The sequence below is a fragment of the Apaloderma vittatum genome, unplaced genomic scaffold, assembly GCF_000703405.1.
Source record: "Apaloderma vittatum isolate BGI_N311 unplaced genomic scaffold, ASM70340v1 scaffold2255, whole genome shotgun sequence".
Classification (NCBI taxonomy): domain Eukaryota; kingdom Metazoa; phylum Chordata; class Aves; order Trogoniformes; family Trogonidae; genus Apaloderma; species Apaloderma vittatum.
In genome coordinates, this window is record NW_009716290.1 from 42,107 (window position 1) to 50,525 (window position 8,419).

An 8,419-nucleotide genomic window follows, 5' to 3' on the forward strand; every position below is an offset into this window, starting at 1 on the left:
TAGCCGGCACATGAGAGGCAGGGAATCAAATTTTAGCTGGTGAGCCTGTACTTCTCTCTTTCTGCTGGTATTTTTAGTACTAGCCAGCCCGTGAGACATCTTTTCCATCTGCTCTGAAGCAGTGGCCTTGTCTGTCTGGAAGATGCGGTTTGACCATTGGAATTACACCAGTGAAATTCAAGAAGGAAATAAAATCCAGCAGCAGCAAATCTCTGTCACAGTGTATATGAATGAAGTGGCGTGGGGGAAGGCTATATATACTATAAATGTGTCGTAATTCTTCTCTTAGAAGTAACTTCTATTCATCTGTACAGTTGAGCTTTGAGAAACACAGGAGTACTTTGGAGTGATACCAAGGGGAATTAATTCCTTCAGAATTGTTACATGGAAGTTATATGTCACCATGGAAGACCTCCCATGCCTAATGTTGGACTCTTAAAAGAGAATTTATGTACAGAAGGTCAGCTATACTGTGCATTCCTTGTTTTAGAATGGCCCGGTTGCATGCATCAAATTGCATGTAATATGCTGTTTTTGAAGTAGTAGGTGGTAAGAGGAGACGGCTCTCTTTATTTAGTTAATGGTTATTTCATTTTCTTTCCTAATTCCAGAGACATTCATAATGTGTCTGAGCAGGGACTGAGTTTTTAGTTAGTGACCTTATTAGTATGTAAACCTGCTCTTTTGATATGATGCAGTTGGCTGCCAAATTAGCTACAGGAAGCTGGTGTCTTTCATTCTCGTGTCTGGAATCTTGTACCTCGGAAAACGCACAGAAACGACAGAATAGCCCACTCAAGTTCAAGCAGTGAGAATTTTCCCTTAGCACTACTTTGTCTGAAGAAATTGAACTTGGATCAGAATATTAGTGGGGAAGAAACGTTATAGTGGCCTGGACATGAGTCTGCATAAGAAGGCACTTGTATCGTCCTCAGAGGTTGTGTCAGTGAAAAAAAAAAATGAAGAAAAAGGAGCGGCGGTAATCCGTGTGAGAGTGTGCACAGCCCTGTGTCCCAAACGGAGGGCAAAATGAACATCGCCGGCTTAGGAAACAGGAGCTGCTCCACAGACACCTTAAAGAGAATCTTGATGGACATAACTCGTCGTAAGACAAGCGGCCGTGCTGGATGGTTCCGTGATGCATTGAACAAATACAGCCACAGGCTTTGAAAGGCGCGCTTCGTGTGCAGCCGGGGCAGGCGGGAGAGGTCATGCCGAGTCTCAGGTCTTGCCTTCTCTGGGCAGGGACCATGACCTCAGAAGCAACAGCGACGTTACCAGTGAGCGACAGCTGAGCCTCTGCCCCACAGGAGTGTTCTCACATCTTGGGAGCCAGCACACGTCCCCAGAGACATACAGATGTGGGGATGGGATGTGTATGTTCTTTGCTCAAACGTCACATTTTTGAGCCCAGATCTAAGGTTGGAATAATGTGACACAGTTAAACTGAAATGTTAGAAGATGGGGGAAAAAAAATACAGCTTGCTGTGTTTCTTGTAAGGAGCATTGTTTAACAATCAGAATGAACACAGCAGGTGCCTACCTTTCTGCTGTGGGCAGAAGGACTGTGTGATACTTTGGAATCTGGTTATCTCTGTATTCTGCTTCCATTCCCTGACCCTCTCTTTAACTAGGCATGAAGTGGCAAGAACTAGGCAGGAAGATAGATGCCTTTTTTTTTTGCCTTTTTTTTTTTCCTTTTGTGACCACCAAGGAGTCTGCCTCTTTGCTAGAAGGAGCCTGTAGCCGCACAGCTCCCAGCCCGCTCACTGATGGCAGATGCCTGTAGGTGCTGCCTGTGTGTGCACAGTGCATTCGTAATGGTCAGGTGTGTTCTTGCCCACATTTAGCCAGCGTTGGAAAGCTATTGTCATATTCCAAAATAAATGCTGCGGAGATTGTTGCTGTGCTGTGCTTGACTTTGCGGTGGTCAAGCAATTGTCTATCTCCCTTTACAGGAAACTGAAGAAGGACAAAAAAATCCAATTTTTCTGGTTTTCTTCTGGTAATTTTCTCCAGTTTTTGCCTCTAAACCGGCTGGCTGTCTAGGGTACTGAATTTATTTCCTTTTGTTCTGTTCTTTAATATCTACTAAGAAACTTCTGACGGAAGGATATGAGTGGAAACACACTGGCTAACAGAAACAAACTATTAAAAAAAATGTTTCACAGCAGCAATATGGCAATATTACACCTTTAGCAAATGGACTCCAGAGTGCTTGTCTTGAAGAATGTGCAACCTAGTTGAGCTGAAAACAAGGCCAAAGACGCTTCAAATCTGGCAGAAACGAGGTTTGGCAGTGATCTGAAGGAAGGATGTTAGTCACTGGATTTAAAAGAAGCTGCTGCTTTCAGGTCTGCAAAAACAAGCTGAAATCTGTCTGAAGTGGAAAAGGAAGAAACTGGAGAAGAATACTGCCTTGGGATTTAGCAAAAAATCTTGTGGCCTGCAGGAAGCGTTAAGCTGTACGTGTAAATCTGAGTCTTGTGATTGTTTCGGGCAGGGAGGACTAAACTGAAAAGGTTGGACTTGCTTGATTTTCTCCATTTCAGTTCAGCTGCAACCTGACATGTTATTTCATCCTTGAAAGTAGAGGCTTGACTTTAGCATTGGTGTTTTTCTTCTCTCATTCTGCATTGACAGCATTTGGGACTGTGTTTTGGTAGTGGCTAAAATAGTTTTGTGGGAATGCTGCTGTCCTTCGAGCCGGGAGCACGGATAGGGGCTGTGGGCAGAGTTGGTGGGAAAAGTAGCTGCCGCTTGCATGCTGTGAAAACAGTTTCCACTTCATCTGTTTCACTGCAAAGCCTTAGTTTTAAAAGTGTGTGAGGTGATTCTCAGGGCTGGTAGTGCAAATCTGGTACCTTTAGCAGCTGATGACTCAAGAGTTCAGAAGAAGAATGTGCCAAGGAAGGAGTTAACCTGTTGGTTCAGGCTTGTGCTAAGCTCACTGGAGTGTATTTCCATACCAAGGGGAGGAACACAGCTGCATGTGCCTTCCCCCAGCTGGCAGCCACCTGGGTTTGCCAGAAAAGGTGGCTGCTGGTACCATGTAAAGAAAACAAAGTCACCCTTTACCATGAGTTGGGAAGCTGTCAAAGAAGCTCAATATTTCTTGAAATTTTGAACTCGGGCTGAAGCTCTTAAATAATTTAGGGCGAAGTCCAAAAGAATAGTTTGGCCTGGGAAAGGCAGTGGAATGGAAACCTCTCATCAAGTTTTTGCTGGAGATTTATGTGGGGTTTTTTGAGAGCTCAGGGAAGTTTCATCTTCTCACATCTGCACTGCGAATTTCACGGCTGTTTTCTAGTCCTGGATCAGCTCCAACAGCAGTGGAAGTAACCAGGTCCTTGGCATTTATATATGCTTGCTGTCATCTCAATCACTGTCACTCCTCTAATGCAAGCAGTCTTGCGTAATGTCCCTTAAAATATTGGGCACCGCTGGCAATTTGCTGTATCTCAGTGCTCGGTTCACCACTGCTGAGCAGCTGGTAGGAGGGACAGGGAGCTATTTGTGAAGCATCCTCGTGGTGTGTGCCCATTCGTAAAATATTTAAGGCCTCACAGGATGGTGAAATGGGAGGAGTTTTATAAAGCGTTTTGGTAGTTACAAGGGCAAAACTGCATTGGCATGATCTGCCTGTTTCTTGTTATTTTCTCCAAAGTATATGCATATTTTAATGTTACATTTTGTTTGTAAATGTTTAATATGTAGGATACATCAGAGAGGTTCAGCCTTCTGTAAAGGAAAGGCTTTCCCTCTTGCTTCATCTTGCAGCTGTGACCCGTCAGCTCACGCAGAGGTGGCCTTTGCAGAGAGGGATGCTGGGCTGCGCTCGCGTTTTCCGCGGGGAAGGGACTCGGCTCTGGAGCCGTCCCAGGTTTTGGTTATGTGATGATAGGCAACTGGCAACTGGAGCTGGATTTTTGCTGGATTTGTGGAAAAGCACATACTGTTTCTCGAGATGGTGCTGGTACTGTGAGCAGTTACTGCCTGGGTGCAACTTCTAGAGATTAGGAACGTGTCGGTGTAAGTGGGGTTTGATCGTAGACAGTGTTTTGATCAGTCCGTGCTGCTGTAGTAGCTGTCTGATCTCCTGGTAGTGGGTGCGTCAGGATTCAAGGGTGCTTTCATAAGTAGGACAGATATAAAAATGAGTCCTCTTCCCCAAGACTAAAAAGTGATTAAAAAAAAAAAATCGTCATTTTGCTGATTGCAGATGATTATAATGCAGCTGCTTGACTGACATCCCAGGCATGGAAAAATAACATTGGTTCTTTGAGCTATTTTCCAGTCCGTGCAGCGTATTAAAATCCTTCATGCACAGCTGGCACATTTAACTTTGATTATGTTGTTGAAGTGACTGATGTGAGAGCAGCCTGGATCCCAGTTGCTTGCAGAATTTGAAAATAAGGTTGTTCCAATTCATCTGCAGTTGGTTATTTTGGAAGAGAGACTATCTCGAGTACTTTCAGGGCTGCTAATTAAAGTCTTGTGGTGCTCCTCCGAGAGAGTCTTTAAAGATGGTTGGAGGGACTTGCCCAAGGTCATATAGTGTGTCACTAGCAGAGGTGATTATAAAATCAATGCCCTAATTTCGTCTTGTAGGCTGAATAGTTTCTCTGATGTTGAAAATCCTACCACAGGACACACGCTGGCCGTGCGTGTCGGTGGGCTCCTGCCTGTGCTCTCCGACCTCCCAGCCTGGGTCTGGCATGGGAGGAGCATGGGGTGGGGATGGAACAGGCTCCCTGTGGCCGGTTTCCACGCAGAGGTGGCAGAAGTAGGTGGCTTTTAGCTGGAAGTGTGCTTCTGAGGCCAGGAGCTCCGAAAGAGGGGGTGGGAAGACTGTAAAGAAGTTACCAAAGTCTGTCAGCTCTCGCGGTGGTACTGCCTCTTCTTTAAAGCCGAGTTCTGGCGTCTGACCTGAGCTGCTCCAGAGCCTTTTCTTTCTCATCCCTGTAAAAGTGCATTTTAAAATTCCACTGGCATCCCTGGATTCAGGGCTCCTCCCTCTGCACACAAGAAGCAGAGAGAGCGTAGAAGCCACTATCCAAAATCACCACTAGCAGAAAAGGAGCCAGTGGGGGGGACTGATGAGCTCTGGAAGAGTTTTAAGTGCATCGTGTTCAGCAAATCCTCCTGCGGAGCATTGTTAGAAAACAGGAGTAGAGACGTGGCGCTTGCAGCGCTGCAGCGGCAGCATTTGGCTCGCCGGGAGGTGGGTGCGGGCAGGGCGTGCCAGGGCTCGGCGTGCTGGCGAGAGATGCGGGGAAGGATGAAGGGCCCCCCCCCGCCCTGCCGCTGCGGCTATCCCCGCGGCTCGCAGCAGGTGAAATGGGGTGAGACCGGCTCCTGGGAACTGGCTGTGAATTCCCCTGAGGAAAGGCAGTTGCTGGTGAGTCACGGTCCCGGCTATGATGGGAAACTTGCTGGGTAATAGGTTGAGCGATGGCTCTTTCCAGAAGTGTGCACAACAGGACCCTGAGGAGGCTCTGACCTCGCCAGGCAGCTAGAAGTTGGTTTTTCATCTGGGTTCCAGGTGGCCAAATCCTGCATTCCCACAGGTGTAAGCAGAGCAGGCTCCCCTTCCCAGGGTCTGCCTTGCACCTCTGTTGAGGCTGAGAAGGGGCTGTGAAAGCAAGGAAATGAAGGGGACTCCTTGTCATGATAGGAAACCAGTAAGAGATTGAAAATGCCGATGGAAGCCTTGCCCTGTTCGTCCTTGGGCACAGGCACGCAGGTGGGGAGCTCTTCAGAAAGGTGGATGGTGTATTTGGAGGGGCCGCACACGTGCTCAGGACAGGGCTGGAGTCTGTGCGTTGCGAGTGGGGTGTCGCAGCGCCGTGCGGAGGGATGTGTGCTCTGCTCTTTCTGGAGCTGCACCTGGCACGACTTGCCTGCCTCTGCTCCTGCCTTAACTTGTACATTTGCTGATCCTTGCCAAGTGCCCCGTTGCTCTGCTCACACAACATGGTGGGGTCGGCCTCGTTTCTGGCCCTTTGGAGCTCTGCAGTTACCGCTGAGCACAAGAAGCAAAGGCAGAGAGGAGAGTGCCTTGCAGACCGCCCCTGACCGCTGTTGACATGGTGCCGGTCTGCGAGACATGTCACTCTCTCCATTTCAGAGGTCTCCTGTCTCAGCCCTGGCCAACCCAAGGCAGCACCATGGCCATACTTGCAGTAGACCTGGGTTTGTTAACCAGCCCTGTTGCACCCCATAGGATACGTGGGTCCCTCCCGTGTGACACGAACATGGGTCTTGCTCTGCTGCAGCTTTTCCTTTGAGATCTGAAGCTGCTGTATTCAAATAGGTACGGAAGTAGCAACCAGCGTCTGCTTCAAAGCTGTGGTGGCGGTACCTCTGACACGGTGCTGCCCTCGCAGCTCCCCGGGCAGAGATCTGTGTGCAGCGGAAGGCTGCAAACCAGAAGTACAGTGGTGGTCTTGGAGAAGGAGAGCGCGTTATTCGGCCCCCGCTTTCCCGTGTGTGTGCTTTGCGTTGTGCCGGGCAGGTGGTGCCTGACTGTGGGGTTGTCCTTCCTGGGGGCCGAGCTCCAGCCTGCGGGTGCCTTGGGGGCTCCGGTAAAGGCCTGGGAAGGGACAGCTTCGCACAGGGAAGTGACCTGCTCTTCGGAGCGCCTGCCAGACTGGCTCCAAAACTGCTTTTTGATGCAAGTGTCTTGTTTTGTGCACTTCTGCATCGGGGACAGGGGAGTAAATTGCTGCTCCAGCGTTCAGTGCACGCACCGGGCGCTCCTCCTGCATCCTGCGCTGCGGCACGGACCTCCCAGGGACAAGGTGGGCTGGAGCAGCCTGGGGCTCTGAGGACGTCAGCACTGTCCTTGCATGGCTGGCCCTGAACTGCTCAAAAACACACAGCAGAAATACCTTGGGGAAGGAGTGGGATTTTTTTTCTTTCCTTTTTTTTTTAGTTTTCTTTTTTTTTATTCTTTAATCCAAAGTGAATTCCTCCTGCACCACGGCGTGCCTTCGGCGAATCCCGGGGAAACTGGTTCAGCCAGCACCAGTCTGGGCATGGAGGGCGCTGCCAGCGGTCTGGGCATGGAGGGCACTGCCAGCGCCGGCTGCTCTGCCTGGCAGCAGGGGTTACGCTGAGGATATAAACTGGGAGTAAATAACCCCGTCTATCAGCATGAGGGTCTGTGGGTTCCCTGGGACCACTAGCATAGGATGAGCCACTGATTTGATAATGCAGATGTCACCTTTTAATGTTTTTTTTTCTCTCCCTGACTTTTAAAATGGCCTGGTAAGCCGTGACACCACACAGCCTGGGCTCCTGCCAAAGAGCCCTGGGGCTTGTGTTCCTGCTCGCGCTGCCAGGCTCCTGGCTGCCTCTCTGCTTCGTGAACTCCCATTTGCCTTTCTTGGCTGGAAAAAGGATTAAGTTAGCAGGACAGGAAAATTAATTAGCTGCCATTTTAAGGATTTAGCTTTTGTTGCAGTCCGAAGTGTTTTGAAATGACATTGTATCACCGAGACCGACCTGGGGCTGATTAAAAGGCTTTTACCTGCCGGAATAGCAGATTTATTTCCACCATCATTCTCCCCCAGGTGATTATGGCTTCAAGGTGAACCTCAAGGCCAAATCGCAGGAGTGGTTTGCCGTCACTGGCAGCGCTGGCTGTGGAGAGCTGGTACCAAAGTTTGTTCTGCTTGTTTAACATTCAAATGAGCCTTTCTTCACCCTTCCCCTCCGCCCAGGCAGCCTGCCAGCTCGCCCGGGCACCGGGGGCTGCGACAGTGGGGAACTGCAAAGAAAGCTGCAGCTTCCCTGCCCTGCCCAGGCTGGGGGCGTCGGGGCAGGCTTCTCGCAGGGAGCTTGGGGGCAGCGCCGTGGCCCTGGATGCTGCGAGGTGAGCCTCAGCCTTTCCGAATCGGCTGGTGCAAAATCGCTGCCTCTTGCGGCGGTGACCCCAAAAAAGGAGCACAAAGGGTGCCGCTCTCAAGGGGGGGATGTTTTTGAAAGCCAAAGCATGGGAAGGGAGTGATAAGGAAGCCAAAAATGATTTCAGAAATAGAAAGTAATCGCCGTTCCCCACTTTCTCCAGCGAGGGGCCTGTGCTGGTGCCCCAGAGTGCTGGGAAGGGGCCATTCGCCACCGGCTTCCCTGAGAAAGCTTTAATCCAAGCGGTGGGGAGAGGGCACAGCCTCACCCTTTCTGGGCAGCGCTGACGGGTCTCGGCCGCTTTCCTGCACTGCAGCGATGGCTCCAGCATGCTCTGTCTCTGCCAACGCGTGGAGGGAAAGCACAAAGCTCCTCTGCAGCTCTCAGGTGCGTGTGACCGATGAGTTATTTTCACAAGCAGTGCTACGGTTCAGCCCTCGCTGAACTCTCTAGGAAAAGAGACTTTTGCCAGCTGCAGTTCCACCCCAGCCCCTGATTCGGAAAGGAC